Source organism: Maniola jurtina, chromosome 21, assembly GCF_905333055.1.
Source record: "Maniola jurtina chromosome 21, ilManJurt1.1, whole genome shotgun sequence".
NCBI classification, from domain to species: Eukaryota; Metazoa; Arthropoda; class Insecta; order Lepidoptera; family Nymphalidae; genus Maniola; species Maniola jurtina.
The window spans coordinates 7304694-7325233 of record NC_060049.1 but is presented as its reverse complement, the minus strand read 5'-3'; the positions used below and the strand labels follow the sequence as shown (position 1 = coordinate 7325233).

At 34.8% G+C, this 20540-nt stretch overlaps 1 protein-coding gene across 3 annotated transcripts in view; it reads right to left on the bottom strand.

Moving 5' to 3' along the window:
* Positions 1-20540, bottom strand: part of LOC123876385 (AF4/FMR2 family member lilli) — a 343642-nt gene that overhangs the window by 110911 nt on the left and 212191 nt on the right. The window lies entirely within an intron of this gene.

Genomic DNA, 20540 nt, shown 5'->3' with positions numbered 1-20540 from the left:
CTAGTATCAAAATAATGAATGTTATCTTTCATATCTTCATAAAAATCATCAGTTTTTACAAGATATAGTAAACTATCAGTATCCGTATAACATAACTGAACATTATTTCCATAGATTCTTTTTATGACCGAATAATGAAAATGATACAAATGCGTTTTCGACAGTTCAAGAATCGTGAATCCAATATATATTGGTCGATCTAAGACAATTTTTGTTTTTTTCAATTGAATAGCTACTAAGTTTTCAGAAAAAATTGATAAACTGTGAAAATGTGGTGCACTAATATATTTTTCCGCTCCATTCAATTTATTAGTATTATTTGTAGTATCTCTCCAAACGTTTACTAGTTTTACGTCAACCTGCTTCCTTTTGTTTTCTATCGTTTTTCCAAAAATAGAATTATTCTGCTTTTTAAAAAAGTCTTTCTCAAAATCAGACTTGGCATTTTGTCTGAGACTTGTGTTTAAAAAAATATAAGGCTCTAAAAAGTTGTCCTGATAAAAAGATAGCACTCTGTATATTTTTAAAAGCAATAAACCATTCTTTAAGCATTCTTGCAAGTGCATATAATGAATAACAAAACGATGTTTATTATATAAATTTGCCACCAATTTTTTGCTTTGATTTTGAGCAGGAGAATATTTTTCCGCAGCAAATGGTAGGTCTGAATGAGCATCATGAATATTATCCGGATAACATAAATCTACCTCGAGAATATATCCACACTGACTTTTTTTAGAAATGTTCCTTACATCAAAATTTTTAATTTCATTTTCATTTAAAAATTTAAAGTCACGCATTGGCATTTTTTGCATCATAGCAAAACCGTAAAGGTTGACACAGTCTAAATAAATTAAGTACGTACTTGACTCATTTTTATTGTAGGATGGTAAATATTTATTGTTTGCTTCAGCATATCTCAATGAACACTGGGCTAAACCACCTCGAATACCTTTTTCTAACATCTGATACATATCCACATCAGAAATCAAATCAAGCTCAACTTTAGTATATAACAACATTGCGTCCCAACTTAAAGATGGAGATGATACATAATAGCAGGGGTCTAAATTATAATAGTCTAAACTCATATTTCTGAACTTTTCAAAAACGTCGCATAGTAATAAGACATCGCATTGTAAGTATAAATCTGTATACTCTCCTAAGTTTTTTATACCAAAAGTTTTCCATATTTTTAAAGCGTGTTCGTAATCCTCAATGGAAATATTTTCACCTGTGAGTTTATTAAAAAAAATCGAATGTTTTGGTAACTTTGTTTCATTATATTTCTCCCATGCATCCATATAATCATAACAATAGACACCCTTTTTACAGGCCAAATTTAATAAGTGTTCATCCTTAATAAATACACGCATATGCTGAAAATCATTCGGATGAAGACTCTTTGCCAGTTTATCCAAACCCGAACTCAAAAAATTAAATGAATCGATAAACTTCAGTTGAGCAGCATTTGTTTAATCAATAGGTAAAAATTTTGTGAATGATATATATTTTTCTTTAGATTTTGGTATCAAGCTCGTTTTTCCGGTAATTTCTGATAATTCTTTAATAAATAAGTGGCAATCATAACCACTCAAGTTATGAAAAATGATCGGTATAAACGTACATTTTTTTGCATTTATGTTACAAGTGTTGTGAGCAGGGCCTCGGTATTTACCTGTAAAATGGTCATGATCCTTTACTATTATATCATATTTTTTAAACATTGTTTTACAGATGCAGCAAATTTTTGCTTCATTATATGAAGTCAACTCTTCGGTAGTAAGAGGAAACATTGGATTATTTGTATTTAAAATACCGTGCAATCTTTTTACATCTCGCGTAATGCTTTCAACAAATTTTTTACCACAGTTTGGTCCGCGATAGCTTACAAAGTCATTAAGCTCAGGTTTAGAATGGCAACATATGTAATAAGCGAAACAAGATGGTTCATGTGTTTGTATATCTTCAGTATAAAGAGATTTATTTTCGTTTGAATATTTACAAAGCAAGCTCTCAAAATCGCCATATATCACGATAGGAATTCTTTGAGTTCTCTCATAGTTTGAAAAATGCAACTTACTACCATCTTCTGGAAGTACAGTTTGTCTTTTAGCACAATCGTGATTGTGTAGTTTTTGTTCATTTGCGAAATATAAAAAACATTCATCACATAAAAATATTTTAGACTTGTGTTTTGTTAATTGCCTTCGCACAAGTCGGCCAAAGTCTTTAATCAAACAGTAATGGGCTTTGTCATTTTTAGTAATATATAATAAATTAACATGGGTAAGTTTTCGAGCTAAAGTCACATACAAAGGACCTGTAACTGTATTATTGGCTTCTAACCCATAAACATTTACACTAATAGTTGGATTGTTCTTCTCAAAGGTTTTAATATCTTCAATTCCCGGAGGAAATGTCATATTTCTTATGTCAAAAAGCAATGAATAATGAGGATATGATGAAACTCTATTGGAATTAAGTTTTGTAGGATACATTTTAGCAGCAATGCACCATAAAAAGCAACAATCATCGAAATTATGAATATTTAGACATGATTTTGTATTTCTTATATGTGATGGTAATGCCAAATATGATCCACCTTTCAGAGGATTATATTTATTAATATTTATCTCCAAATGACTGATAGAATCAATTGTCCAACCAGATTCTGACTGTTCGAATTCTGCGCATTTGCAAGTTAACTTTTGAGCACATTGTAATAAAAAATTATCAATATCAGTACTTTGGACTATAATACCATATTTAGTACTGAAAGATTTAATAGACTTTTCAAAATTTTTTGGTAAAATATACGAAACAAATAACTCAAAATTTACTTTAATGGCAGTGTGTTTCTTTAGAGATATATTTATGATCTCGCGTGTGGTTTTAAATATTTGTGAAAAAAAACTCTCTGGAACTAAAGTTGTAGAGGTCGGATTTACTTTGTAACTGACTATTCTGTTTCTAAAAGCCGTTTTTATAATTTGCACATTCTCATATCTAGATTGAAATAAACTATTAGATTTATGAGTATTTGTTCTGTTATGTGACGATATAGATGTTTTAACATAAAGGTTACACTCTTTGCAGAAAAACATTTTCAATTTCATAGAATTGCTTATCTTGTTTATCTATTTAGTATCTAGTTTCTCAGTTCTGGTTTTAATATTCTGCGTATAAAAAATCGGTAAGGAAATACAGCTAAATAATAAATCAAGCTATTGGCTAATAAACAGTAAACAGTTATTAATAGAATGGAAGTAATGCGATGTTTCGATATCAACATTCAAACATGTCAAGTATCTAGTTTGTATGGTTCTAGTTTCTCAGTTCTAGATTTTAAATTTTGGATAGTTATGAGATGACTGTATTAAAATAAAGTAATCTAGTTATTTTCAGACAATGTGCAGACTTAGTAAGAGTATAAGGGCTGTAAGTATCACGTTATTAATATCCCAACTTCAAATCTTTCGATATGAACATTTAGACATTTTTATTTAATTTTATATGGTTCTAGTTTCATATGGTTCTAGTTTTTATGTTTCTAGTTTCATATGGTCTAGGCTTTGTATGGTCTAGGTTTTGTATGGTCTAGGCTTTGTATGATCTAGGCTTTGTATGGTCTAGGCTTTGTATGGTTTAGGCTTTGTAATTTCTGTAAAAAAAACACGTTAATTTAATTTTATATGGTTCTAGTTTCATATGGTTCTAGTTTTTATATTTCTAGTTTCATATGGTCTAGGCTTTGTATGGTCTAGGTTTTGTATGGTCTAGGCTTTGTATGATCTAGGCTTTGTATGGTCTAGGCTTTGTATGGTTTAGGCTTTGTAATTTCTGTAAAAAAAACACGTTAAAAAATATTTACAGGCACAAACATAAAGATAGTAATTTAATTGTCATACTTATTATATACAATATGTTGCAGATGAAATATTTTTTGAATTTATTTATGAAAATAATTTCTAAGATTTACAAAATTTAATTTACAAAATTTATCTTAGAAATTATTTTCATTTGCAGGGTATAAAATGGGCTGAATATTTTTTAGTTCAGCCTTACTATCATCAATTAATTTGGTGAGGGACTTCCATACCACCGAATTTAAATCAGTTGCAAGTTTTAGTGTGCAGATGGCATGCTTCCAACGCTCATTGTTCGCGAGTTTCTCCACTTCTTCAGAGTTGTAGACGCGCAGCTCGAAGTAGTAGCTGCCTTTCTTCGATGGGTCTGATTGGGATGTATACCCCGACGCAACGCGCCGACTGAGAAAACTTCTCAATTTCGCAGCGCGCACTGGCTTGCTAGTAGATTCATCCTGAAATTGAAAAATATTCAATTTAGTATCATCTGCGATAATTTCAACTCTCTACCTATTATGGTTCATGAGATAAAGCCCGCTGACAGACAGACGTCCGGGCGGACAGCGGTAGCTTAGTAATAGGATCCCACTGGTACCCTTCGGATATGATCCCTAACAAAATAATAACTTTAACAAACTATATTCATAAATTTATATACAGACCAATTGCCTAACAACATTCTTATTGGGAAGTCTTTTAAAAGCTTTAATCCAATAAAATATAAATAAGACAACTCACCTCAGATTCGGTAATAAACCTCCTCCGCTTAACAGATGGACTCGTAGGTGTATTTGGAGACGTTTCGGGTTCAGATTCCGATCCGCTCGATTCGAACGGATTCTTCGGAGCAGAAGAAGTCACCTCCTTTTTCTTGATCGTCTTCTTCCGCTTCACCTCACGTTTCTTCTTAAGAGACTTCGATGTTGATGGGGGCTGCACCAAAGCGATGGGGTCTTCGTCTTCGTCAAATGGATTGATGAAAGATGAAGAGGCCCTGAAAAACAATTTAAGTAACTATCAACATGAAAACTCCAAATAAAAATTCAATAGGTACCTAGTTGCTTAATTCAAAAATAAACATATAAAATAAAAATACTTACATACTTTATTTCGACTGTTGTTGTCGTCGTATCCAAAACTCGGAAAGAAAGGAATGGTGACGCTTAGGATCGACCTATTTATACGCTCGAATTCTAAAACCTCTTTCATAATAAACGAAATGGATTGAAATAAATTAGATTTAAACATTTGCGCATGTAACTTTAAACACTAAATCATCACAACATAAAACTTATATTTGCGAAAGTAATCAGACTAGATTTATACATTCGTATGAACACTGTCTTACGTATAAATTATTGCCGCATCAGCTATAGGTGTTCGATTTTGAAGCATGGAAGACGCTGTTGTTTATAGTTACGCAGTGAATTGAGATCTAACCGTAAAAGGAATGGTATGCGTCGGACTCGCGATAGTTAAAATGTTAAAAGGTTATACATTTTACTACTTTCCATAGGTAGGTATAAAATTTGTGAAAGGTCTAATAATATTTGCTCCTATTTGATGCTTCAATCTTCTTCCTTGCGAATTTGATTTAAAACTTGAGTGGAAATCCTTTAATTTTCGACGTCAAAAAATATCCTGGATCCGTCTCCAAGATGTGAATTGTCTGTGTATCAAATTTCGGCAAGATTCAGCCGTTAGTCTTTAGTTTAGACAGACGCCTTTTTGCATCACTAATCATACTTATTATAAATGCTAAAGTGTGTCTGTTTGTTTGTTTATTGGTTCGTCCTTCAATCACGTCGCAACGGAGCAACGAATCGACATGATTTTTCGTGGGTATAGTAAAAGAACTGGAGAGATATAGACAACTTTTTATCTCGGAAAATCATAGAGTTCCCGCAGGATTTAAAAACCTAAATCCATGCAGATGAAGTCGTGGGGGCATCAGTGAATTTATTATATTAGTACGCATTGTACGTATTTTTTTCGTCCATTAATCTCTATTTATCAAAGTATTTATAACAATCGAAATATATTTAAATAGCGGGAAATGTGTCTAAATTCATCATTAAAGAATTAATTTTCGATAAATAATAATGTATGATAAGCTTGCACACCTTACTAGAAATCTGCTATAATATATTTTTACTAATAAATCTTTATCCAAAATTCATTGTTTGTAGATCAGAATGGAGTTAATATATCCTAAATATCCTCGCTATGCAACTCAAATCGCAAGATTGCGAAGTTTTGATACCTGGCCTCAAGATTTAAATCAAAAACCTCAAGAAATGGCTGATGCTGGTTTTTTTTATACAGGAGATAGTGATCGCGTGATTTGTTACTTTTGTGATGGCAGGCTCAAAGACTGGGGCATCGAAGATCATCCATGGTCGGAGCACGCACGCTGGTTTCCGTCCTGTCCCTATGTTTTACTTGTGAAGGGTGAAACATACCTACAAAGTGATAGCAAAGATGTTTGTGGTGCATCAAAAGTATCTGAACAATTTGTAAATAACAATATAATAAGTTCTTTTGCAGACAGAAACATATTATGTGTTGAAAATATTAAAGAAACACTTTGCTGCAAAATTTGTCTTGTAGAAGAAGTAGCTGCGTGTTATATACCATGTGGTCATGCTATAACGTGTACTAAATGTGCTTTATCGTTGGATAAAATGTTATGTCCGATATGTGGAAAAGCAATCGTTAATGTAATACGAATATATTTCTGATGAGCTATAAACATTTAAAGAGTCTACCTTTATCCAACCTATTATAAGTATGCGCAAGCCTCGAATCAATCGATCGAAATTCATACTAATGAATACAGCAATGCCGGATCAAGCAGAAACACGATCAATATACAAAAATAATTTGAGCGCAACAAATCAAATGGTTAACTATGCGAGAGCAAACTTTTAGACGTAAAATTATCATGCATATGGGCTCGTTCGCATTTCTTATGAATGCCGCAGTCTCGTCGAACTCATCGTATTATATCATCCACTGTGCGGTGCGGGCGTATGATATAGGATCCGCAATAACTAGTCATTGAGGATTTTGTCTCACTGTTGATAGTGATTAATTGTTGCTTGGATTTAGGAATACTCCATTTATTTAATGTGTTGTTGTGGACAGTAGCCTACATTGGGGATCCTGTATCAAAATTCATGGGGATTTTGTATCACGGTGAGCGTAGCGAACGAGCGTTAGCGAGAGTGATCCAAAATCCCCATGGATTTTGATACAGGATCCCCAATTCAACACTACTTGTGTCAAAGTATGCACTAGAAATTTAAGGCTGAGATCTATTATAGAGCGCGTTTAGACTTCTCTCAGACTTAAGATACTTTTAAAACAAGACAGTGTTATATCACTGACATAAATATGTCTCAACTCGCAATTCTGAGTACAGTCAAAGTACACTCTATACTACGGCACTGGCGCGAGACACTATTCATTATACATATATTATATACTAATCACTACTCTTTCGTTAGTCTGACCGCACGCTGCCCACCCCATAGAACGCGCCTCAATCAGGCTTTAGCCTAAGGAGGCGGGAGCGAGGACGGTGGTTACGCGGAGCGGGGGACGGGCCCTCAATACAATAGAGCAAGGCCGCGTCGAGACATTAAGTGTGTCATTAAAGCTAGATTTATAAAGCTGCTTCGTGTTATATATTAGTTTGAGCTAGTTAAAAACTCACACAATACGTATTTATATGCTTAACATGTAACAAACATAATAATATTCGTAATTTATGTTTGCAACTGTAATAATTTGAAATGCTAACTTTTATTAAGACGTAAAATCTCTCGATTATTTATAGACATGAACATCAACAATGTTCCTGTATATGAACTGAAATGTAAAGCGATAAACTATTTCAATTATAAGTTATAACTTGTAAGTTGTGAAGCATCGGCTTTAATCAATCATTTAGTTCCTAATGACAACATACTACTAACATAATATTTCCATATTTTTTAATTGCTCAATCAAATATCTCCTTTTGAACTTTTCAGATTGTCATTAATATTTTTATTTATTTTAATCGTGTTTACTCGCTTAAAATTATGGTTTTCACTAGATTTGGATTATGTTTTAATTTTATTTAAATGATTTATAATTTAGCACAATGGTCGACTATTTGTCACTGAGAGTTTTTTGAAAAAGAAACACGCCACCGGCGTTGTTAAGCCACTATAATGATCGTCTTAGATTAGAAAATGTTTATTTATAGTTGTGTCAACAAATCGCTTCCGCTTATTTAATATGTCTCCACCCTTGCCCTTAATCCCCCGGGTCGGTCCGCGGCGATATAATGAGACTAAATAAAACAACCGCTTTATAACAGCATGACTTTTTTACACCGAGCTGTTTTTATGCTGGCTAATGCTTTTTTCGGGATATATTGCTTTTATTTTACACCTACAGCGGTATTTATTTATACTTCATAATTTTCTGAAACTTCGTCTTAAAATAAATGTGGTTTTTAGATTTGAATCTAACTACCACATAAAAGACGCAAAAAATGAGTTTGTTTTTAGTAAAATGAGAAAAACCTCATAACATTTAAGAATTCTGTAAGGAAAATTTGATCATTTTGCGGGAACTGCAATTACGACATATTTACATAATCTTAGTATGTAATTGAATAGCTTGCATAATACATAATTGAATGCATGTTTAATCCCTGATGGTTCCGCAATTTTTGGTATGTTGTATTCAATTTTGGAATTTAATATTTGCATAACAACAGAAGTTGCACGCATTTTCAATGTCGAAAATCGTGGTGATATTTTAATCGTAGTATGCTACCTTTACTAATCAGGTCGTATCGTGAAGATAGAGATAAGGCCAGGGACAGAACATCGTGAAGATTATGTAAGCCACATAGACAATGGCGAGCAAAGTTTGCAATTTATGCTTCGATACAGTTAATTAGTTTGCTATAAACTTGGAACAGTGATTATGTAAATAGGTCGGGCGCCGATACTTCAACTAGGATACAAGCACTAGGGTGTCGTAACCTTGCATTTTAAAGCTTCATCGTGACTTGTCAACCTATCAACGTTTTACGTAAGGTAACAAAACTTTTAAAAATTAAAACAATAATAATTAATAGGTAAGATTCTTAATTCCAAAGTGAGTCGGTTACAGTTTAAAGTGATCCACTTAACAGTTTAAGCTAACCAATCAACCAAACCAAGGCAAATAAAATAAAAAAATCCCACAATTTTTTTTTCTTTCAATTTTTTTACTATCCTTTATTAGTCGTCGTCGTCAATCGAAGATGTCCACAGCTGGAGATAGGTCTCTTGGGACTACCACACTTTACAGTCTTGCGCTGCCCGAATCCAACGGCACCCTGTGATTCATTTGATGACCTATGTCCAACTAGTGGGACGTCTGCCAACGCTGCCTCATATCCCTAATCTCTAGTTCTTCTTCTTAAACCAAAAAAAATAATCGATAAATCGCCTTACAAGTTACCTCCCATATATCGATAGTCGATAAAAACCAACCGCTACTGTCGTCCGTGGCCCCACCGCACTTAATCCCCGCACTCCGCCACGATATAATGAGAGTAAATAAAACAACCGCTAAAGCGCTTCATAACCGCCCCGACTTTTTACGTTGCGCCCTATTATTGCGTTTTGTAGCGCTTTTCGAGATTTTCAGATCCGCCTGGCGAAATTGCCTTTAAATTTTACGGGATGACGTTTATTGTTTTGGATATCGCCGTGTGTCTCGTACCTAATAAATAGAAATAATAAATGTAATAAGCAACGGCTCCTATAGACTGGGTAATGTGCCACAATTTTGAAGCATATTCGTAGGTGTCATTTTACCCATAGGTACGGTCTGCTTCAGAATTCGAGTAGCAATTCCGCGAAACTATTGCATCAAAAACCTGTCGCACTTATGACCTTTTTCTATAAACACGCCACACACACACCTAACGCATATGCATAACCGTGCCACTCGAATATTATCATTAAAGTGCTAAACGACTTACGGCCTTTGACTGTACCTACATAGCAAATTTAGCTAGGTATGAATGAATAAATTAATTAATTAATATATTTATTATTGTACACCACTAGATATTAGGTAAGTATATTAATATTTAAAAAACTACTGACTACTGTAAAAACAAGCTCCCAGACGTTTTAAGATATTTTTATTCGTCGTCAGTGAATACTAAAGTAGGGCACTGAAACTAAAGTAATAACTTTCAGACGCTAACAGACAGATGCCTGAGTGTATTTACATTTAATTTAGATCATCAGGGAATAATATCTGAAACTTTAGACGTCTAAAATCCATTTAATGTCAACCAGCGTCGGTGAAGTATTATATTTCCCATCGTCATAATCGAATTAAATCACATTTACACAATCGTAAAATTTTGTATGCGCCCCGTTTAATTTCACTTTTGTTATATCAATTTGGGAACTGGGAACCGATTAGTCGGACTTGCACACAAAACGCTTAACGCACAAATTAGATTGGTTTTCTAATCTATAAAGTGTAAATTAAAAATTATAACACCCCCGACAAGTGAAGGTTACAGTAACTAGAAAAGAACTGATAACTTTCAAACGGCTGAACCGATTTTCTTGGATTATAGCCAAGAACACTCTCGATCAAGCCACCTTTCAAACAAAAACAAACTAAATTAAAATCGGTTAATTAGTTTAGGAGCTACGATGCCACAGACAGATACACAGATACACAGATACACACGTCAAACTTAGAACACCCCTCTTTTTGGGTCGGGGGTCAAAAACAGATTATATCTATATACATCGATGTTTTCAATAACATGTTTAAAAATATGAGTGTTACAAATTCATCCAACAAATATTTACAGGCGGTGTATTTGATGGGGAACATATTTTTGCTCGCCGATAGCCGGTACGGCATCCAATAATCCTCTCATCCCTCGATGGATCGATCCAGTAAGCTGATTTGTAAAGTATTCCGTCATGTTAAACTTTTAATTCCATCCAACCGAGACGAAATTAAACGTGTTGGAAAATATCCGGGATAATATTTATTATTTAACTTTGTACGAAATTGAATACAGAAAGCAATTTGTTTTTTTTCTGTCAACTGTCTGTAGGAAATTACTGATTAAGTTCAGATTAGGCGTCGATTCCAACAGTCGCTTTCAAAGAGTTCTCCAAAGTATTTTTAATGTTGTACCTAATGGGTTTGAATATTTTAATATGGAGCCTGGCCTGCCTACATGTCCATCATTTTCTTTTTTTTTTCAAAATAGAGGCCACGCATAACACCTTTATGATTAATAGAGGTTTTATGCGTGGTCGCTATTTTAGAGAAAAAGAAAAACAAAAGAAAAATGGCGGACTTATAGACAGGCCAAAGTCTTCAAAGTCCTTTGTCACTCGCGATCAACTACATTAATGTCCAGTAGTAATCTGTCTTCGAATTTCCATCCAACCGAGATGAAATTAAACGTGTTGGAAAATATCTGGGATAATATTTATTATTTAACTTTGTACCAAATTAAAAACAGAAAGCAATTTGTGTTTTCACTTTATTCATCATACCCTTCTCTTTCTGAGCTTGGCTTTCTCATCCTGAGAGGAGACCCGTGCTCAGTAGTGAGCCGGCGATGCTGATGATGATGATTTTATTTACATAAAACAGCTGTTTTCAGGAAATTAATCCGCTGATACCACTACCAACGCGACAAGAGTTCAGTATTCAAAATTTAATATGGCTGTACCTACATTTACTCGCTGTCAACTACATTTTCTTGTCCAGCCTCCATCACCAGACTTACAAGTAGGTACAGAACTTTACAACTACATAAATATAAAGTACCGATCATTATATTTCATTAAGTCGTAGGCGGTGAACTTATAATGCTCGTAGGACTATCTTCAAGGTTTGTAGAAGTAAGAAACAGATGCGTCCTCTATCATAAACCATTTATTATCACAGACTGAACACACTGCATGTAATGAATGTACGCGGCGAGGTCGTTAACGGAATTAGCCACTGCACACTGCACGCACTTAGGGTTCACACTTGCAAGGTGGAAAAATAAAATAGAAAAGCAGATTACTACTTCGCAAAAGAGACTGATTTCAGAAACAGTCAGACAGACAGACAGACAACGAATTGATCCTATAAGGGCTTCTGTTTCCTTTTGAGTTACGGAACCCTAAAAAAATCACATATTAATATAAACTTGCACGAAACGTTTTTGCTCAACGTTTCTGATACGGACCGCTAATATGTGGATGATAAGATAAGATGCCCTTCCGGGCGTCTGTTTTCTGCCACGTTTACCAAAATAAAATGATTTTATTATGTTTTTTTTTTTCACCTCACCAACCTGCAAGAACCTTAAGGAATAGAATTTTTTTTTTGTTTATTCAGATACAGGTTAGCCCTTGACTGCAATCTCACCTGGTGGTAAGAGATGATGCAGTCTAAGATGCGGGCTAACCACTAAAAACAAGGAATAGAATGGTGACTATGTTGGACTGTGATTGCTTAAAAGATATTATTTGTTACATATTCTTTCATATTTTAGATCACAGATCGCCATTTTTAACGAGTTTGTAGTGAAAACTACTTATCACCAGAAAAACACATTTTAAAAAAGTAGAACTTTCGGTAGGGGGGAGACGTGAAAACCACTAGTGAATGCCTATGCCACCCGGACCTTTACAACGAATCAATTGGCACCTCCAATTAGTGGAACACACAGAATCTGGATACAAACATACATACATACATAGACGGCTAAAATCATAACCCTTCCTTTTAGCTTTGCCGCAGTCGGGTAAAAAGAAGGACTTGTTCTCCATTTATGGCAACCCTACACGCAAACAACGTTCGGTCGACTGCAACTAATCAAACGAGCAATTGTAAAGGTGGTACCAACAGAGTGAGGCTATTTGTATAGTACCTAAATTGCTTAAAGGTGTGCGTTTTATTTATCACTAATTTTTACCCGCATTTTCGTCTCCATAGTTTTAAATATCGTGGTATTTTTCAGGATAACAACATCCTATGTTCGTCTTGTATAAGCAATCTCTGTGTGAACTTTTACTTTAGGAGAGAGAGCAAGAAAGTAGATACTACATCTGTATCTGTACTACGTTGACAGTACGCATCGAAAGCACATATGTCTCGCATCTAGAGCAACATAAATTAAAATATAACGCTATAGGTACTAATAAGTTTACTTTTAAAATAGCACCCAATGATGCCACTGCTAATCGTGGTGGCGCCAATCATCAATCGTATGCTTTATTTATTGTTTTATTTAACCCCCGACCGAAAAAGAGGGGTTTTATAAGTTTGACTTGTGTATCTGGTATCTGTCTCCAGCATCGTAGGTCCTAAACGAATGAACCAATTTTAATTTAGTTTTTTTTTGTTTGAAAGGTGGCTTGATCGAGAGTGTTGTTTAGCTATAATCGAGGAAAATCGGTTCAACCGTTTGAAAGTTATCAGCTCTTTTCTAGTTTTCTTATAGAGGTTTTTGTGTCGGGGTTTTTTTTAAAATTTTGAGTTATTTCTGATGATTATCATCAACATCATCGTTATCATCAACCCATCACTGGCTCACTACTAATCACGGATCTCCTCTCGGAATGAAAAGGGTCATAGTCTACTACGCTGGCCAAGTGCGGATTGGCAGTTATTGTGATCATGTGTCCAAACAGCCATCCGCTGGTCGACTGGACTGGACCCATCGCTAACAAACAGTCACAGGAGCCAATTGCTTTCAAAAGAAACATGCAATAGACCGTGCAAAGTAAAGTCCGGGTAACAGATAAACAGGGGAAGCGAGTAGAGAAGGTAGCTCGAAAGAGTTAATAGATCTTGAATAGGCAAGTGGCTTACGTACACATAGTCACATTCGTGTTTTCAATGAAAACGCACTAAACTCTACCAATCTCCGTGAACACTACAGTAGCTACGAGGGAAGGTCGTTAACGGAATTAGGCACCGAACACGGCACACCACGGCTTAGCTAACCTACAGATAGGGAGCGGACAATGATTGCGAGCGACTCTTACTGCTATGTCGGTGTTTAATCTTCGAACAACCTTCTAAATGTAAAATATTTAGACGAATTACTTAGCACTTCTTAAAATATGTAGAAATAATATTTTAATAACAAGACATGAGTGTATTATTGCATGCCGTAAGGTAGAATTTGGCAGAACACTAACAACATATATTAAGATCTGTAAACTAACCCAAATTCGCAATAAAGAAAATTGAATTGAATTGAATTAAATATATAAAAAGAAAAGTCTTGATTAATTGACTGACTCATCAACGCTCAGCCTAAAGTTTTAACATAAAGGTTTTATTTAAAGCCATTCATTCAAAATAGGTACCATTGCACACTTTTATGTACACATTAGACTAGTAGTAAGGCCGGTATTAGAAGTTTCCATGAGATAGGGAATAAAGTAAATTAATATTTGTGTCCAAAGAAGCCACGGGCAATCGCTAGTTCAAAATAAGCAGTTTAATTTGTTAACAGTGGACCACAGCGCATGCTAAAGCCTGTAGAGCCTGTACCTAAATGCGGTACCCAGATACCTACAAAGCAATAGTTTGATCCAAATGATACTTTAAGATCCTGGATGTAAGCGCATTCATTGCCGAACATGTTCGTCTTCGTCGTAACAAGCTTTCGATATTTAAGCAGAGTCTGTTTATTTAATTCATACAATTATTCATTGTACAACTGTATGTTTGCGAAACTATGTTACACCCACATGTCCTATCGCAAATATCGGACTATCTCACTAAAATTTGAGCTATTTTATCCGTCAATTGTACACGGACGTGATTGTTATTTGTGCTAACTATTCGATGAAATCGGTAGGTATTGTTACGTTTGGTTATTTGGTCTCTGTTATACTCTGTTGAATGATAGGACAATGTTTTAATAGCCAATTATTGCTGAATGCACATTCAACACCGTATCCCGTATTCTTAAGTTTTGATTTTGTATCAACACGCGTTCTTGTCGGTCTGTAAATCTGTTCGATACAAAAATATTCTTTCTTTACTGAAAAGTGAAAAACCTACCATCAGAAAACAAAACGCTAATTATATTACTAATTAGTTTTAGTTGAGTAAGTATAAATTACACATTTTATTTATTTGTTTAGAGCCGATTTTCAATCGCCAAATTATTTTTACTTATCGGATAATTTTGGCGCATTCAGTTTTTGTATCTCTCCAAATATCAAAATTCATCCGTTTAAGTTTTTTGGCAACTGGTAAATCGGTCATTAAATGAGCTTTATAAAATAAACCTAGGTTCGTCATTGATTCTTCTTGAAAACCAGTAGGTATTGTTTAGCTTAAATCCAGAAGCTAAGTAAAATAAGCCACTTAAATGGAGTAAGTCTGATAAGCGAAAGTACTTCTGCTCGTTATCGTCATACAACGTTATACTTAGATCTAGGGTTGTCACTGGTTAATCTTAATGAAATGATAAAATTATTTATGACTAGGTGACGTCCGCGAGTTCGTCCGCGTGAATTTAGGTTATTCAAAATACCGTAGGAATTTGATTTTCTAGAATAAAAAGTAGCCCATAATCTATCTCCATTCCGAATTTCAGCCAAATCCGTTGTCGTTTCTGCGTAAAAGAGTAACGAACATACACACATACATATTAAAAAAAAATATATAATACACACAAAGTTTCGTCTTTGTAATATTGTTGTGAAGTGTGATTGTCTGAATAGGTAAAAAAATAAAACACCCGTATTTTTTCCCACTGCACAATAACGGTTGTTTTTACTATAATTTATTATTAAACACCTTCAAATGTTCAGTCGTCATTTTGATTTCAGAGATTGATATAGAAATCGCTCTCCAATCAAATAATATTATCTACCAGTTCACTGAGTGTAATTAATTAATAAAATAGATCTGAGAGGACATCTCAGTTAAACTAATCTCTGGTTCGATATTAATTGAGTTAGAGCAGGTAATATTACTAGTTTACTTTAGATATAATAATGTAATTCATTCCAATTTCCTACAGAATGGAACTTCAATATTTATCTAAACGACTGACGATCGTCAACAATACTTAAATAATGCTTGTTTCTGAAATAGTGTTAAGAGTCTTTGATACATCAATACCTACTAACATATTATTAAAAGTTGTTTGTTTGTTTGTAATCGACAAACTCTGCAACTACTGAACCGATTTTAATAATTCTTCCACCACTATAAAGCCACTTTATCTAGAAGTAATATAGGCCATAAATTACATATGGACCGTGCACGAAGTCACGGGCAAAATCTAGTATGTTACAAACACACTTCAAATCAAGTAAAGCGTACTAATGAGTACGCTTTACTTGATTTGAAGTGTTCATACTAATCATTACTTCTGAATTAAATAATTGCAGGTAGGTAAGTGTCAACCCTAGACGACACTCTTAACTCTATTGTTTCACCCCCATTAATTGTTTACATGAGTTAGCTACGTGCAAAAACCGGCCTTTACCGATAACGTGCAAACAATGCGACGTGCACATTTATACTTTCACGAGGAAAACTTCATTCTGTACTGCAACATGTGTAATTATGCACTAACTACTACAGTACCACTGAGACGTATGATTATATTATACGAATAACAAGGTAATAAGAGCGGTTGATGTGAAGATAATAAAAAATTGCTTTGTACATGCTGTGTTAAAACACTTTCTATACTTGTGTATACCTATATAATAAGTGGCGTGTCACACAGAAAAATACTATGTATTATTTTTAATTTAAGCGCTTTGTGAACTTGTTGTTGGTTGGTGTACCGAAACCGAATAAATAAATAAAGAATAATAAATATAAATAAAATATTTTGAATCACACTAATATTATAAAGGAGAAAGTTTGTATGTGTGTGTGTGTGTATGTTTGTTACTCCTTCACGCAAAAACTACTGGACGGATTGGGCTGAAATTTAAAATGGAGATAGATTATACCCTGGATTAGCACATAGGCTACTTTTTATCCCGGAAAACCAAAGAATTCCCACGGGATTTCGAAAACCTAAATCCACGCGAACGAAGTCGCGGGCGTCAGCTAGTAAGAAATAATGTTATAGACTCATGTTATTATTACAAGACTGCTAATTACCGCACCTCTGTCCGGGTGGATTTCGATTGAAAATCCCATACGCTAAAATTATATAGACTAGGTGTATTTATTTTTGGTAATCCCTAATTAAAAAGTCCGTCGCGGTAGAGCGCTCGATATAAACCGTTATAATTCAGCAAATCCTAGTTTAGACTTTAGAATCGAATCGAATTGAGCAAACAGAGAGTGAATGGTGAATGATCGGACGATAATCTTGAATCCGTGGGGTAATTGCGAAGCGGATTTTATCGCTTGTGAAATTGCCGTTTGTCTTGCAATATTTATTTGGAGTAGTGTTCAACTGTTTAATTCGTTGAGTGATTTGTGTCCTTTGAAACTTTCCGAGTTTTAAGATAAAAATTCCTTCATCCACGCGGACGAAGTCACGAGTATTTAGTCACACTAATATTATAAAGGCGAAAGTTTGTGTGTATGTGTGTGTGTATGTTTGTTACTCCTTCACGCAAAAACCACTGAACGGATTTGGCTGAATTTCAGAATGGAGATAGATAATATCTTGGATTAGCACATAGGCTACTTTTTATCCCGGATAATCAAAGAGTTCCCTCGGGATTTCGAAAAACCTAAATCCACGCGGACGAAGTCGCGGGCGTCAGCTAGTTTAAATATAAAATCAATAATTAGGTCGCATAAAAGCGAAGGGATGCTCCCGAAGTTCTACCTAAATCTCTAAAACACGTTTGAATTTCCTAAATATTATTGCAACACAATATTTCAATCAACCAAAACGATCGTTCAATCGTTCACACTCTCGCTTGCTCTGTTTATTTGCGAACTAAAATTCGACAAACGCGTTGTTTATCTATCAACGTACGGGCGAAGCTTTGAGAAACTGGAATGAATAAAAAATAATTCGAAACTGTGACATTACGTTAGTAGGACTAGCTTTTTTTCTGCAACTTCGTCTACAAAGATTTCGGTTTTCTCATGAATTTCTGTAAATATATTCTTTGTGACGGTCTAAGATATAGAGATAACTTTGACGTAACTAATGTCAAAACGAAAGTTTCTAGACCCAGCGGTTTGATTTGAGTTTGCATGTCGATTTATCAGTCAGTCAGTCTCTCTTTTTATTATATGTATAAGTACTTACATATTTATTTAGTAAAAGAAGAACAACAGACACTTAACTGCACTCTAAACGAAACTACATACAAACTAAAATTATAGAGAGCAAAAGTAAACATGAAAAAGTGCCCTTATTATCTTTTACAGACAACATTTAATTAACGAAATTATGGAAACAGTATTTAAACATAAAAGTTTTAGTATAAAAATCCATAGAAAAATGATATTTCCGCATGAATTTGTCAAATGGATTTAACTGTCACATATAAAGCCGGGCTTTGGAAAAACAATGCGAAATTTGGTGATGGCTTGTCCCAGTCGCCTATCTAAATACCATTCGTATTCCGTAAATTCCGTAAATATCCGAACATTTCAGTCAACCGAAATGATCGACCATTCGTTCATTCACTATATTATGCTCTATTTATTTCTGAACTAAAGCTCGACAAACTGGGTTGTTTATAAGCTTCTATTCAATTGAATGAACGAATCTATTCTATTAATATTATAAATGTAAAAGTGTTTAATTGTTGGTTTGTTGATTTGTGTTTCAGTCATCCCCGCAACGGAGCAACGAATCCACGTGATTTCTCAAAACCTGGAGAGTAGGTTACTTTTCATCCCGGAAAAATAAAGAGCTCTCACGGAATTTTAAAAATCTAAATCCATGATCTATGTAAATCCATGCGGAAACAAAGGAGAAACCGGCATATAGTACGCGACAGGTCCAGATGGCAATCGAGGTGGGGATACCCCCGCGCGGGATAGCATGGGTCACGTGCGGGTGTGCGGGGCGTCCCCCCGCCTCATACGCCAATTGCCATCTCGACCTTTCGCGTATGTAATATATCAACATACAGCTAAAATCGTTGGGTCTAGAAACTTGAGGTCTCTCTATAATGCACCCACAAGATTTTTCAGGATTTACGCCCAAAGGGATCCAGGGCGATCAAGCCGAGAATCGTAAGCCAAAACAAGCGTAAGACGTGCAGAAGAAACGCTAGTGTGAAACCACTCTTACTTGTAGTGCATTTATATCTTTCGTGTGCCAACAATCTAAGTTAACAACACAGCAATAGAACATTATGATTCATGCAACAAACAGACAGTAGTAACTTGAGGGATTTAGCAAAGTTTACAATATTGCGAAAGCTACCGCGGTTCAGCTTTAGGTGCGGAGTTTATTTACTCTGTAATCGGACTAATCCCCGGTGGGGTTTGTTAATAATAAGGTCCAATTAAACCTGCCGCAACAACGGTAAACATAAATAGGAAATACGCGTTTTGCATTTTACCTTTTTTGGGAGATATTCTTTTTTGTATGTACCTACCTACTCATAGTAATATCACAGTTTTACGTAAAACTGTGGTAATATACTCTCGATACAAGAGAACTAAACCTTCTAGCACTTACTACCGGAACACCGGCCTGTCCGCACACGATTAATGTTTGTGGCTTACGGTACGTTTGAGGAGAAAAGGATTAAATCTTTTACTTTGCATATCTAGTGCATACTTGTTTTTCTATCATCATTAGTATATTCTCCTCAAGCGATAAACCGACGATGTATAAGGTAAGTTATTCATATTCGTGTATTCATCGTATCGTATTATACAAATGGCACAATACATTGAGTTGCATCGGGTGCTATAAATAAATCAACGCGTTGCCGCCGGTGTCTCTCGATGATCTACGCCCTTTGATAAATGTGTCGATAAATCAATTACATCTATCTATAATATATCGATATCGATGCACGTGCGCTATGTTTTAGAAATTTATCTAAATATGTTTTCCTTTCAGATGCGATATAAATTACTTAAAGTTTTGAAAAATTACGATTTCTTAATTCGCTCCAGTCTGGTCTGGTCTTGATGATTTCGAAAAAATATTTTCTTCACATTTATGAGGAACGTGCATTTCTGCAAATTTTTCAATTATTAGGGCGTCTGTTCAATGAATCACCATTCCTTCACCATTAAAGCTAGTATATTTTGCTTAAAATGCATGTAACTCTGAAAAGTTGAGGTCCACGCCCGATTTGAAACCAGGACCTTCCGAATAGAAGGCCGACGATGTCTTAACCACTGAGCCATCACCTTAGTTAGCAGCATCGCTTTATGATTTGTATCAAAGTAGTATAATTTAGCGACAAAATAGTTATTCACCGTTCTATTGTTTGAATAGGAAGGTTGGATCTCAATTAAATTGATTCAGAACTTGGAAACACCTCCCGAATCCGACCGTTTTCGTGAGTCCTTTGATGGGGTTTGAATTATACATGCAAAACGGATGAGCGCCCGTTCCGAGCGCTGATTGTGGGAACGTAAGCTAATGTGTAGTACGGTTCATTCGCTATTGTTCGCACGTAGCATTGTCTCTAATGGCTA